The sequence below is a fragment of the Dendrobates tinctorius genome, unplaced genomic scaffold (genome assembly GCF_039654945.1).
Source record: "Dendrobates tinctorius isolate UK_male_01 unplaced genomic scaffold, ASM3965494v1 ptg000028l, whole genome shotgun sequence".
Classification (NCBI taxonomy): Eukaryota; Metazoa; Chordata; class Amphibia; order Anura; family Dendrobatidae; genus Dendrobates; species Dendrobates tinctorius.
In genome coordinates this window covers 67495795-67508653 of record NW_027361696.1, presented here as the reverse complement: position 1 = coordinate 67508653, position 12859 = coordinate 67495795, and the positions used below count along the sequence as shown (strand labels likewise).

The 12859-nt window shown below is 45.8% G+C and overlaps 1 protein-coding gene across 5 annotated transcripts in view; it reads left to right on the top strand.

Annotated features, from left to right (window-relative positions):
* Window positions 1-12859, top strand: part of LOC141085493 (sodium-dependent neutral amino acid transporter B(0)AT2-like) — a 72071-nt gene that overhangs the window by 36501 nt on the left and 22711 nt on the right. The window contains exon 1 of one of the 5 annotated variants that reach the window (XM_073570896.1): window positions 7554-7704. The exons of 2 other annotated variants lie outside the window; for them this stretch is intronic. The gene's annotated coding sequence lies outside the window, so the exon portion shown is untranslated. 2 more of the 5 variants (XM_073570898.1, XM_073570900.1) reach the window with 2 other exon arrangements.

The following is a 12859-nucleotide window of genomic DNA, read 5'->3' as shown; positions in this document are numbered from 1 at the left end:
TGGAAAACTAGATATAGCATGTTCCTACAGCCCTTCTTTGACAGGTTGTAGAGAAGAAAGTGCAGGTTGGAGAGAAGCGCAAGTTACTGGCGAAGATGGATGTTGTCATTGGAAATATTACCACTAGAAGTTCTGTGACGGTTTCAGGGACAATTTTCCACTATACTTTATGTCACCTCAAGGCAGAGTACACTGGGATGACAGAGTGTGAAAGATTTGTGCCCTAAACTTGTGTACCTTCTGGACCAACAGTATATACCTTTGCCAACCAAAGTTGGCTATCTTGTCATGGTCTTACTATTTTTACCTTTAGGCCACAGATGTGTACCTGGTTGTGTTTTATGCAAAGTATTTCACCTTTTAACAAAAGTTGTGTACATTGTTAGGAAATCACCAACAATAAACACAACTTTTTAGGTGAAATACTTTGCTTCAAACACAACCAGGAACACAACTGTGGCAAAAAGCTAAAATTTACCCACAGTTATATACCTGGTTTTGAATACCTTTTTACCTTTGAAATACCCTGTATTTAACCTTTTTTTAAAACATAGTTCGCCTCAGAAAGAAATGACAGACAACCATTGTGAAACGATAATTTAACTTTTATTTAAATTTTTTTTTTTTTTATGTTTTTAAAGTGCAAAAAACTTTTTTAATAAAGGTTTTAAACCCAATGGGCATTTTTATTACAAAAAAAAAACATTACAACTCTGTGTACTGTGGGGTGGAAATACTGCTGGAGGGGCTGCGGGACACTTCGACACTGGGTGTGTGGAGAGAGGACTGGGATCGTGGTGGGGAAGGAACAGTTAGAGGTGAAGGTGTGGAAAAAGCTACAGAATGGGTGGACATGTGGGAGGCAGAAGAGGTGGTGGGCGGTGGAGTGGAGGGTTGGGCAGGGACTGTAGGAGCAGATGATGTTGATGGAAAGTTGTATGGGGAAGGAGTTTGGTACGGGGAAGGAGTTTGGTACGGGGCAGGTTGCTGGAAGTGGGGAGATGTCTGGTACTGGTGAGGTTGCTGGTATGTAATAGGAGGGGGAGGATGGAAAGTGGCTGGAGGGGGTGCAGATGTAATAGGAGGGGGAGGATGGAAAGTGGCTGGAGGGGGTGCAGATGTAATAGGAGGGGGAGGATGGAAAGTGGCTGGAGGGGGTGCAGGTGGAGGAACTACAGTGGTGGGAGGTGGAGGTTGGGAGGTAACCTGCTGTAGAGCACCGTGGCACGAATGCATTACATGCATCTGCTGGGTAGGAGATAGCGTTTCCATGCGCTCCACAACAGACCTGAAAAAGGTGTGGTTTGGCGAAGATCTTGCTTCTGAATGCATGGTTTGCAGAAGTGTCTTCACCTCCAGATTGCTGGAGTTGATCTGCTGAAAGCCTGCGGAGATTTGCTCTGACAAGACTTTGAGACAGTTCTGGAAAGATGCATTCAGATGCAAGAACTCTTGCGCATAACTCTTTTCCTGACCCCTCTGCCGCAGCCGCCCAGTACCCGCAGGTGTACTAGAGGTGGCAGGGGCAGAAGGGTGGGGTAAAGGGAAATCGATCTCCTCACCAGCAGCTTCATGTAATGTAGGCGGCCACGATGCTCCTGTGCTGGTGGATGGGACAGATGGGTCGAATGTGTGGGAAGGCTGGGAAGGTGCAGATGTACCGGGGCGGTCGAAGTGTCCCTCGGTGCCGGTCTCCTCAGGGATCGCCTCAGAAGGGTCCAATCGTGCAGGCTCCCGAGTGCTGCTCACCGTGCTGTGGAATAAAGAGAAAAAAAAACAATTAAAATACTGACATGGTATGGCCCTGGCTGAAAAAAAAAGTTACATCTAACATTTTTTTCACATGTGGTGTGTAATATTTACCTTCTGGTGAGCATTGTTTCCCGGAGGAACGACAGGGCTTCTGCGTACTTGTACTTGCTCCTGCGTCCTCCAGATCCACTCGGGGCCCGCATCTCTTTATTGAACTCCTTCTTGAAACGATCCCTCACAGACCGCCACCGATTCACAATTCTGTTCCCTGAAACGAGAAAGGAGTGGTTAGTATACAACATCAGTGTTTCACAAACTCCAGTCCTCATGGTCCCCAGGGGTCATGTTTTCAGGATTTCCATAGTAAATAGAAATCCTGAACACATGATCCGTGGGGACCACGAGGACTGGAGTTCGGGAAACACTGGTTTACATCAAGCAACCGGTACTGTATATACTTACGCTCTTTAATCTGGGCCCGAGCTTCGAGGTCCTCCCAGCGGCCCACAAGGAGAGAACAGATTTCCTCCCAGAGTCGTCGGGTAACGATAAGGTCAGCGTGGCGGCGGTCAGCCATATTCCAGAGCGGCTCCCTTTCTCTGACGAGATCGATGAGGCGGTCCACATCGAGTCCTCCATCCTCACCGTCAGAGTCGGGAGCACGCTGTGAAGGCTGTTAAAGAAAAAGATAAAAATAACATAATTAGCCTCCACAAAAGAAATGAAATAAAAAGTGCAAAAAAAAAGCAAAAATATTTATACTTACACGCTGGTGACCGCCGCGTTGCTGTCGCCGACGACCCTGGGAGGCACTGCGAGGACCTCTTGGCCGAGCACCAGATTGGGAAGACTAGAGAAGAAAACAAAAAATGTTATGTCTTTGGATGTAGGCATTTGTTTGCTGTGTGTGGTCTGCAGAACATTGTTTTCTATGTGTTGTGTGTAGTGTGATGTTGTGTTTCTGCGTTTGATGCAAAAAACTTACCAATTGTGAGCCCACTCCAGGTGTCTGTCCACCCCTTCCTTCTTCTTCTGGGAGCTCCTCTTCATATTGTGATTCCTGTTTTGAAATAAAAGGCAATGAATAGACATATATTACAGAGATGATGGATTTTGGAAATAAAAACTTACCGTCAAACGCTGACGATGCGAGGGAGGGCTCCCAGAAGAAGATGTGCTGTCCTGTTGATGGCCAGACTCCATGGCTGTTGGTATTGCTGCTGCCAGTGATGCCATTTCTGCTGCTGCTGCTGCTGCTGCATCTCTTTGGCGGCTGTTGAATAAAGAGAAACAAAGGGACAATGAATATCTTGATATTCCATGGCCCTAGTTTGGAGGAATGGGGGATTTGATAATTACCGTCTCTCATCTGCTGCTGGCCTCCCCTCCTCAGCATGTTCTATTTGCTGCTCCATTTGGGGTGGTGGTGGTGCTGATGGTGCTGCAGTGGTCTCCTGCCTTCTCCTGCTTCGCTTGGTTGCTTTCTTGGGTGGCATGTTGGGTGTGGCTGTGGGTCCCACTGTCTTGCTTTTATATATGTCTTGTGGGCAGAGCTACTGAGTATGCTCAGACCAAAAAACCGGATCCGGCGCATTGCGGCGCTCATAGGCTTTCATTGTGTGAAAAAGCCGGACGCGCCGGATCCGGCGTGTCCGGCTTTTTCGGCGGAGACAAAAAACGTTACAGTAGACGTTTTTTCCAGACGCCGGATCGCGACACATTGCGACACATTGCCGGATCCGGCGAAAACCGGATGAAACGCATGGCCATCCGGCGCAAATGCAAGTCAATGGGGGGGGAAACCGGATCCGGCATTGCATTTCGCCGGATCCGGTTTCTGTCAAAAGCGCCGGATCGCGCCTGACGGCGAAAACCTGATGTGTGAAAGAGGCCTAAGGCACCAGATCACAGCATTCAGCTGAAGCACCACTGCACCAGAAAGCTCCTGTTTCCAGCTCAGTTGGGCTCCACAAGGACCTGTATAACCAACCTTTTAAGGATGGTGGGAGTGATCACCACCCACATCAGCTGACCCAGCAGCAATGCAATTACACCAGCAGGCCGGGGGGGGCAGAAAAAAGTGTTTATCTGCCACAGATCCAAAAATGGATTGTGACAATATGTCCCTTACCCTGGGCCCCATCCTGGTATATACAGTATGTCCCACATCCTGGTATATATGTCTCTTATACTGGGCCCCATCCTGGTATATACTGTATGTCCCCCATCCTGGTATATATCTTCCTGTTCTGCCACTGTTCTTTAATGCATAGAAATCACAAACATTATACACCTCTTCCCTCCACTCCCCCGTGGCATCCTCTTCTGAAGCTGGCAGCTGACTTCAGCGTGCAAGCGACGGTAGTGCGTTACAACATCACTGCCATCATGCGCGTCACATGCACGTCAATGTCAGCTGTTGGCCTCTAATTGGCCAGCAGCCTGTATTGCCGTGCACGGACCAGATGGGTCTCTGCGCCACATTACCCTTCAGCTAAATGTGCATACCAGGACACACATCAGGATAAGTTTGTGCTTGCATCAGCGGGCCCCTGACCCACATGGATCTGATTGCGACCTCTGTGACAGCGGTTGTTACGCCCCTGACTGTCAGCAACACAAGTCCTCGGGGAAGGCCGCAAGTCAAGGTATCAGAGCTGAAGTGAGCAAGAGCAGGGAAATATATTATGTGTGATACGGTCACCAGTGACACCTTTCTCCCCATCATCCCTGATCCAGCATGTTATCCTTTGATTTGGGAAGTTGTCTCTAGAGGTTGCGGTATGTCACGGTATCAGATGCATCTACATCCTTAGGTAAGAATATTATTGGCACTACTATTGATTAATGTGTTACATGGAATCTGCAAAAAAAATAGTGCGGCACATTCTCTGCATTTCTATTATTAGATTCAATTTTAATAAACAATTAAAAAAATCTTTCTGATCTTGTGAATGAGAAAGTTTTTCGTAACAGGGTGGCACGGTGGCTCAGTGGTTAGCGCTGCAGCCTTGCATTGCTGGGGTCCTGGGTTCGAATCCCACCAAGGACAACATCTGCAAGGAAGCTTGTATGTTCTCCCTGTGTTTGCATGGGTTTCCTCCCACATTCTAAAGACATAGGGAATTTAGATTGTGAGCCCCATCAGGGACAGTGATGATAATGCGTGCAAACTGTAAAATACTGTAAACTGTGGAATATGTTAGCGCTATATAAAGATTGACTATTATTATAACTATAATAAGAGTTGCGTGTTTTTACCTATTTACAGTCATATGTAAAAGTTTGGGCACCCCTATTAATGTTAACCTTTTTTCTTTATAACAATTTTGGTTTTTGCAACAGCTGTTTCATATATCTAATAACTGATGGACTCAGTTATATTTCTGGATTCAAATGAGGTTTATTGTACTAACAGAAAATGTGCAATCTGCATTTAAACAAAATTTGACTGGTGCAAAAGTATGGGCACCCTTATCATTTTCTTGATTTGAACACTCCTAACTACTTTTTACTGACTTCCTGAAGCACTAAATTGGTTTTGTAACCTCATTGGGCTTTGAACTTCATAGCCAGGTGTATCAAATCATGAGAAAAGGTATTTAAGGTGGCCACTTGCAAGTAGTTCTCCTATTTGATTCTCCTATGAAAAGTGGCATCATGGGCTCCTCAAAACAACTCTCAAATGATCTGAAAACAACATAGCTTTTCAGGGGAAGGATACAAAAAGTTGTCTCAGAGATTTAACCAGTCAGTTTCCACTGTGAGGAACATAGTAAGGAAATGGAAAAACACAGGTACAGTTCTTGTTAAGCCCAGAAGTGGCAGGCCAAGAAAAATATCAGAAAGGCAGAGAAGAAGAATGGTGGGAACAGTCAAGGACAATCCACAGACCACCTCCAAAGACCTGCAGCATCATCTTGCTGCAGATGGTGTCACTGTGCATCGGTCAACAATACAGCGCACTTTGCACAAGGAGAAACTGTATGGGAGAGTGATGCGAAAGAAGCCGTTTCTGCAAGCACGCCACAAACAGAGTCGCCTGAGGTATGCAAAAGCACATTTGGACAAGCCAGTTACATTTTGGAAGAAGGTCCTGTGAACTGATGAAACAAAGATTGAGTTGTTTGGTCATACAAAAAGGCGTTATGCATGCGCTGTATTGTTGACCGATGCACAGTGACACCATCTGCAGCAAGATGATGCTGCAGGTCTTTGGAGGTGGTCTGTGGATTGTCCTTGACTGTTCTCACCATTCTTCTTCTCTGCCTTTCTGATATTTTTCTTGGCCTGCCACTTCTGGGCTTAACAAGAACTGTACCTGTGTTCTTCCATTTCCTTACTATGTTCCTCACAGTGGAAACTGACAGGTTAAATCTCTGAGACAACTTTTTGTATCCTTCCCCTGAAAAGCTATGTTGAATAATCTTTGTTTTCAGATCATTTGAGAGTTGTTTTGAGGAGCCCATGATGCCACTCTTCATAGGAGAATCAAATAGGAGAACTACTTGCAAGTGGCCACTTGAAATACCTTTTCTCATGATTTGATACACCTGGCTATGAAGTTCAAAGCTCAATGAGGTTACAAAACCAATTCAGCGCTTCAGGAAGTCAGTAAAAAATAGTTGGGAGTGTTCAAATCAAGAAAATGATAAGGGTGCCCATACTTTTGCACTGGTCAAATTTTGTTTAAATGCAGATTGCACATTTTCTGTTAGTACAATAAACCTCATTTGAATCCAGAAATATAACTGAGTCCATCAGTTATTAGATATATGAAACTGAAATAGCTGTTGCAAAAAACAAAATTGTTATAAAGAAAAAAGGTTAACATTAATAGGGGTGCCCAAACTTTTACATATGACTGTAATATAATGACAAGTCGTCCATGTTTGGGCATTTTTATTCTTACTTAATCTAAAAATCATTTAAAATCATTAACATTTTGCATCATTTCATATTTATGGCCTTTGTGTTGCACTGTCTGTTTCTGGGTTCCAAATGAGTGAACTGAGAATCCTTCAGTGAGCTCGTTCTGAGGCTATGTGCACACGGTGCGGATTCTGCTGCGGATCCGCAGCGGATTTGGCCCTGCGGATCCGCAGCAGAACTGCAGGTGATGTACAGTACCATTCTAGCCTATGGAAAATTGAAACCGCTGTGCAGATGGTGCGGATTTTTCCACGCAGGTTTGCCTGCGGTTTCAAATCCGCAGAAAGAATTGACATGTCATTCTTTTCTGCGGATTCCCATCTCCTCCATTGTGGAGGTGATAAACCGCAGGGCAAAACCGCAGGCTAATCCGCAGGTAAACTGCAGGTCTTTTGACCTGCGGATTGTGCAAAATTCGTGGGTGAATCCGCACTGTGTGCACATAGCCTGACTGTCTCTTTCTGAGCTCCTTTCAGTTGATTTATGACAGACCACCTCAAAGTTGGTCGCGTAGGGTCTGTAAAAGCCAAGCGGTGCAGCATTTTAAATGAAACCCATTGCAAATATATGATTTTTAACCCCCAAATACATGCATTTATGTCCACACCCCTTCAAATCTAATTAATATTGATAGGAGCTTGATTAATGGGCTGGAATGAAGGGATAAAACTGTCTCTGTAACCATCCAGGTGTCACAGCCCTGTAACTAGATCTCATGTCAAAAACAAAAAAAAGAAAGACACCTCAGAGCTCCAGAGTGACACACGGCTAAGTTTAGGGTGAGGACTCATCCTCCAATAAGATTTGGCTGATGCAATACTGTGTGAGTGAGCGGGCGCCATCTTTCTGGAGACCACAGAGCACAGCTTGCAATGGGAATGTGCACACCAAAATGGCGGCTTCTCTGGAGAAAAACTGTGCGCGCCGGTCCTCTAGTGTTTGTGGTGAATCTTCCACGCGTGTTCGGTTCTAGTGACATTTATTCTGCGGGTTTTATAATCAGCTCTGCTAATAATAACGGTATGTATCCTGCTGGTACAGACGGACAGGGGCGGGAGAAACCGACGGCAGATACTGTCAAGGGGGTAACTGTCAGCCAGAGCCTACTGTCTGTCATAGAAAGCACGTGGAGGCGGGACACAGCTGAAGGGGAGAGCAGCAATGCCGGAGGTTTATAAAAAGAGTCTAAATGAAAAACTGAATTTTATGTCCAAAGTAACCAATCACAGCCCGGCTTATATCTTTTCAGAGCTGAATTCCCAATGAAAGCTGCATCGTGATTGGTTGCTAGGGGGCAGTAAGGCTTTATTTGTTGCTAGGGGCAATAATGGCAGCTTTTCTGTTAGTGTCATGGTTTTTGGGTTATATGACGTTTTTGTGATGCGGCAATGCAGGTGTCACTCAGTACGAGTGGTCACTTGTCTCAGAGCGCCGCTGTTGCTAAGGCGTGTAATAAACTTATTACGTCATGTTTAATATGCGGTAAAAATAATATGGCAGCCAGATCATCCGGGTCAGTATCGTTACAGGGAACCCAAAATTGTAGCATTTTTGTACTTTAGTGGTTAATAAAACTGTGCCACTAATTTCAAAGACCCGTGATGTCTTTATTTGTCGCTTGAACTTTCTGAGCCTTTGCGTTTCGTGTGCGAGCTGACATTTTTATTGATACTCTTTCGGGATGCATACAGCGTTTTGTTTGCTTCATATTACATTTTAATTCCATTTTTAAGGGAGACCAAAGAACAATAAGTCTGGCATTTTTTTTTCTCTATTCAGATTTTTACTTACAATTTAAATAATTGTATTTTTAGAATTTTATATATTGTCTTCCTCTTCAGTATTTAACGTACAATTTAATTTTATGTGTTTTTTTTTTTTTAGAATTTTATATATTCTCTTTTTTCAGTATTTAGTGTACAGTTTAATTTTTTTTAGAATTTTATGTATTTTTTTTCTCTTTTCAGTATTTAACGTACAGTTTTATAATTTTATATTTTGATACGTTGGACTTTACGATTTGACGGTATCGAATGTGTTTTTTCTTTTTTTTAATTATATGTTCGAACTGGGAAAAGGGAAGTGATTTAAAGGGGGTTTTCTCAAGTTTGGAAATAATCCAGTATCCATGAGATGGGGAATAACTCCATGATTGCTGGTGGGCTCTTACCGCTGATACCAGCAATTATCGCCGTGTGAATGGAGTGGCTGTCAATCTTGCGCGCTGACATGTAGCAGTACTGTTGCTTATACAGTGCCTTTCAGGACATGCTGGGAGTTGTAGTTTAACAGCTTCATTATTGTGATTCCAGTATACTGTACAATAGGAACCTTTATTTCCATCCCAGGATCCTGCCGCCATCCATGGTGGGCCCCAGACAAGGTCGCTCGGTCCTGTAATCTGTATGTGGCCTGTAATGGAGGCTGCGGAAATGGTTCTGAAATGTTAGCAAATCCCTACATTTCAAGCTGGAGCTTTGTGAAAGGAAATCGAGAGTTCTGCCCCAGTGATTTGGGACGTGCTGGGAGTTAGATGGTTTACAAGAAGTGCAGGTAGGGCTTTGTCTCTATAGGAAGTGGGGTGGGCCTTTTCTCTATAGGAAGTGGGGGGGATCCTTTATTATAGGAAGTGGGGGCGTGCCTTTTTCTCTATAGGAAGTGGGGGTGGGCCTTTTCTCTATAGGAAGTGGGGGCGTGCCTTTTTCTCTATAGGAAGTGGGGGCGGGCCATTATTATAGGAAGTGGGGGCGTGCCTTTTTCTCTATAGGAAGTGGGGGCGTGCCTTTTTCTCTATAGGAAGTGGGGGTGGGCCTTTTTCTCTATAGGAAGTGGGGGCGTGCCTTTTCTCTATAGGAAGTGGGGGCGTGCCTTTTCTCTATAGGAAGTGGGGGCGTGCCTTTTCTCTATAGGAAGTGGGGGCGGGCCTTTTCTCTATAGGAAGTGGGGGGCGTGCCTTTTTCTCTATAGGAAGTGGGGTGGGCCTTTTCTCTATAGGAAGTGGGGGCGGGCCTTTTTCTCTATAGGAAGTGGGGGTGGGCCTTTTCTCTATAGGAAGTGGGGGTGGGCCTTTTCTCTATAGGAAGTGGGGGCGGGCCTTTTTCTCTATAGGAAGTGGGGGCGGGCCTTTTCTCTATAGGAAGTGGGGGCGGGCCTTTTCTCTATAGGAAGTGGGGGCGTGCCTTTTTCTCTATAGGAAGTGGGGGCGGGCCTTTTCTCTATAGGAAGTGGGGGGCGTGCCTTTTTCTCTATAGGAAGTGGGGTGGGCCTTTTCTCTATAGGAAGTGGGGGCGGGCCTTTTCTCTATAGGAAGTGGGGGCATGCCTTTTCTCTATAGGAAGTGGGGGCGGGCCTTTTTCTCTATAGGAAGTGGGGTGGGCCTTTTCTCTATAGGAAGTGGGGGCGGGCCTTTTTCTCTATAGGAAGTGGGGGCGGGCCTTTTTCTCTATAGGAAGTGGGGGCGGGCCTTTTCTCTATAGGAAGTGGGGGCGTGCCTTTTTCTCTATAGGAAGTGGGGTGGGCCTTTTCTCTATAGGAAGTGGGGGCGGGCCTTTTTCTCTATAGGAAGTGGGGTGGGCCTTTTCTCTATAGGAAGTGGGGGTGGGCCTTTTCTCTATAGGAAGTGGGGGCGGGCCTTTTTCTCTATAGGAAGTGGGGGCGGGCCTTTTCTCTATAGGAAGTGGGGGCGTGCCTTTTTCTCTATAGGAAGTGGGGTGGGCCTTTTCTCTATAGGAAGTGGGGGCGGGCCTTTATTATAGGAAGTGGGGGCGTGCCTTTTTCTCTATAGGAAGTAGGGGCCTGGCTTTGTTTCTATAGGAAGTGGGGGTGGGGCTTTGTCTCTATAGGAAGTGGGGGCGGGGCTTTGTCTCTATAGGAAGTGGGGGTGGGGCTTTGACTATAGGAAGTGGGGGCGGGGATTTGTTTGTAGGAAGTGGGGATGGGGCTTTGTCTCCCTACAGAAGGTGAGGGAGGGGCTTTGACTCTATAGGAAGTGGGGGCGGGGCTTTATATGTCTATAGGGATTAGGGGCAGTGTTTTGCCTCTAGAAAAGTGGGATGGGGCTTTGTCTCTAGAAAGTGGGGGTGTGACTTTATATGTCTATAGGGATTGGGGCGGAGCTTTGTCCCTATAGGAAGTGGGGGTGGGGCTTTATATGTCTATAGGGATTAGGGGTGGGGCTTTGTCGCTCTACATGAAAGTGGATCAGGGCAAGATTGTCTCTACAGGAAGTGAAGGTGGGCCTTTGTCTCTGCACCTGCTTCCATCAGCCACATTGCCAACAAGCATAACAGAGGCAGGTTTTTACTTCAGGACAAGTAAATCTTCAGATGACAGCTGGTACAATGCATTCTGGTATCTACAAGAAAGGATGTTCCGGTGCCTATAGTGCTGGCAGAATTAACACAGTGGGCAGTTATGGGTGGTTTTTATTGGGATCCTGATGCTTAACATACACCAAATTCTTGGAAAAAGCTCCACGTGATCACAGCCTTAGAAGTATCATAACTTTAGGAGTGACTCTCACCTCGCTGATACAGTGCTGTGCAAATCAATTGGGACAAAGCATTTTTTAAGTAAAATCGTAAGTTGGTTAGGCCTGTTTCACACTTCAGTTTTTTGTTTCAGTCAAAATCCGCCAAAATGGCGGAAAGCGGATCCGTTGCTAAAGTGATGTGAACGGATGCCACCGGACCGGTTTTTTGACGGATCCGATGAGAATAAGAATTTTAAAGGGACCGTAGGCCCGGGGGGGGGGAGAGAGAATTTTTTCCGTCCGCCAGAAATGATTTCAGGATTAAATTGCCGGTTGACTTCCTTCCTCCGAGCATGCGCACTCTAAAATGCGGATCCTGCAGCACAAAAAAGTTGCACGGTCCGTCCGGGCATGTCGGCGGACGCAAAAAATTTGGCGGATCCGCAAAAAAAACGGATCCAACGGATGGCCATCCGTCAAGATCCGCCGGTAATGCATCTCAATGGGGAAAAAACCGGATCCGCCAAAAAAATGGCGGATCCGTTTTTTTGAAAAACGGCGGATTTTGACTGATGGTCAAAAACGGAAGTGTGAAACAGGCCTTACCAGTCAGTGATTCAAACCAGTTTTAACTGATTTGAACAGGCACTCACACCTGTTCAAAGCAGTTAAAACTGGTTTGAATCACTGACTGGTAACCAACTTACAATTTTTCTTAAAAAATGCTTTGTCCCAATTGATTCGCACAGCACTGTATTTGACAACGGCATGAAAATAAACACAACAAACGGGAGGGTGGTACCGGGAAGCGAAATAGCAGCTTAGCTTATGGCTTTGATCAGTAATGACCAGGTCTGGATGGGAAATATGTAGTCGGTGTGTGCACCTCAGACGCGGAGTCGGGAGATTACAGACCGTCTCTTGCCACCCGCATTTTTCATCCATTTATAGCAGGATTATTTTTTATCTCTTTTGAATAATTTAGCAAAGTTCAGTGCTTTCTACATGAAGACCCGGCACTTTCATGCATTTTTATAAAAGGCTCAGGGTGTGTGCACACTTTGCGGATTCTGCTGCGGATCGCAGCGGTTTTGGTCCTGCGGATCCGCAGCAGTTTTTGCTGCGGTGTACAGTACCATTCTAACCTATGTAAAATGAAAACCGCAGTACAGACACTGTGGTTAAAACCGCAGCATGTCAATTCTTTGTGCGGATTCTGCTGCGGTTTGGCACCTGCTCCATGGCAGGTGTCAAACCGCAGGGGAAAACCGCAGGCTAAACCGCAGATAAACTGCAGGTCTTTTGACCTGCGGATTTACCTGCGGTTTTCATCAAATCCCTAATAATTTTAATAGTAATTGTGCAATACATAATTTACCCTGCGGTGGCGCTGGTGGGATAGAAACGTCTGCGTCATCGTCCCCCCAACACCCTGTGATCATCCTATTATGAAGGGACCTTTCAGACACAGTAGAAAGCCCCTTTCTGCATCAGTAGGGATAGGCAGGTTCTTTCCGTAGTATTTTAATGATTAGGTGGTTTTGGCTGTGTCCAGGGGCGTTGTGTCTTAGGTAAACAAGATATATTTTGTATTGTTGGAAACAGCAAGGCGCGCTCCACTCGGCTTTCTCCAGGAGAAGAACCGTAGGGAATGTATGGAGCAGGGGATCGAGGGTGCGCACCTCCGCTCCCTTCAACCTGCTT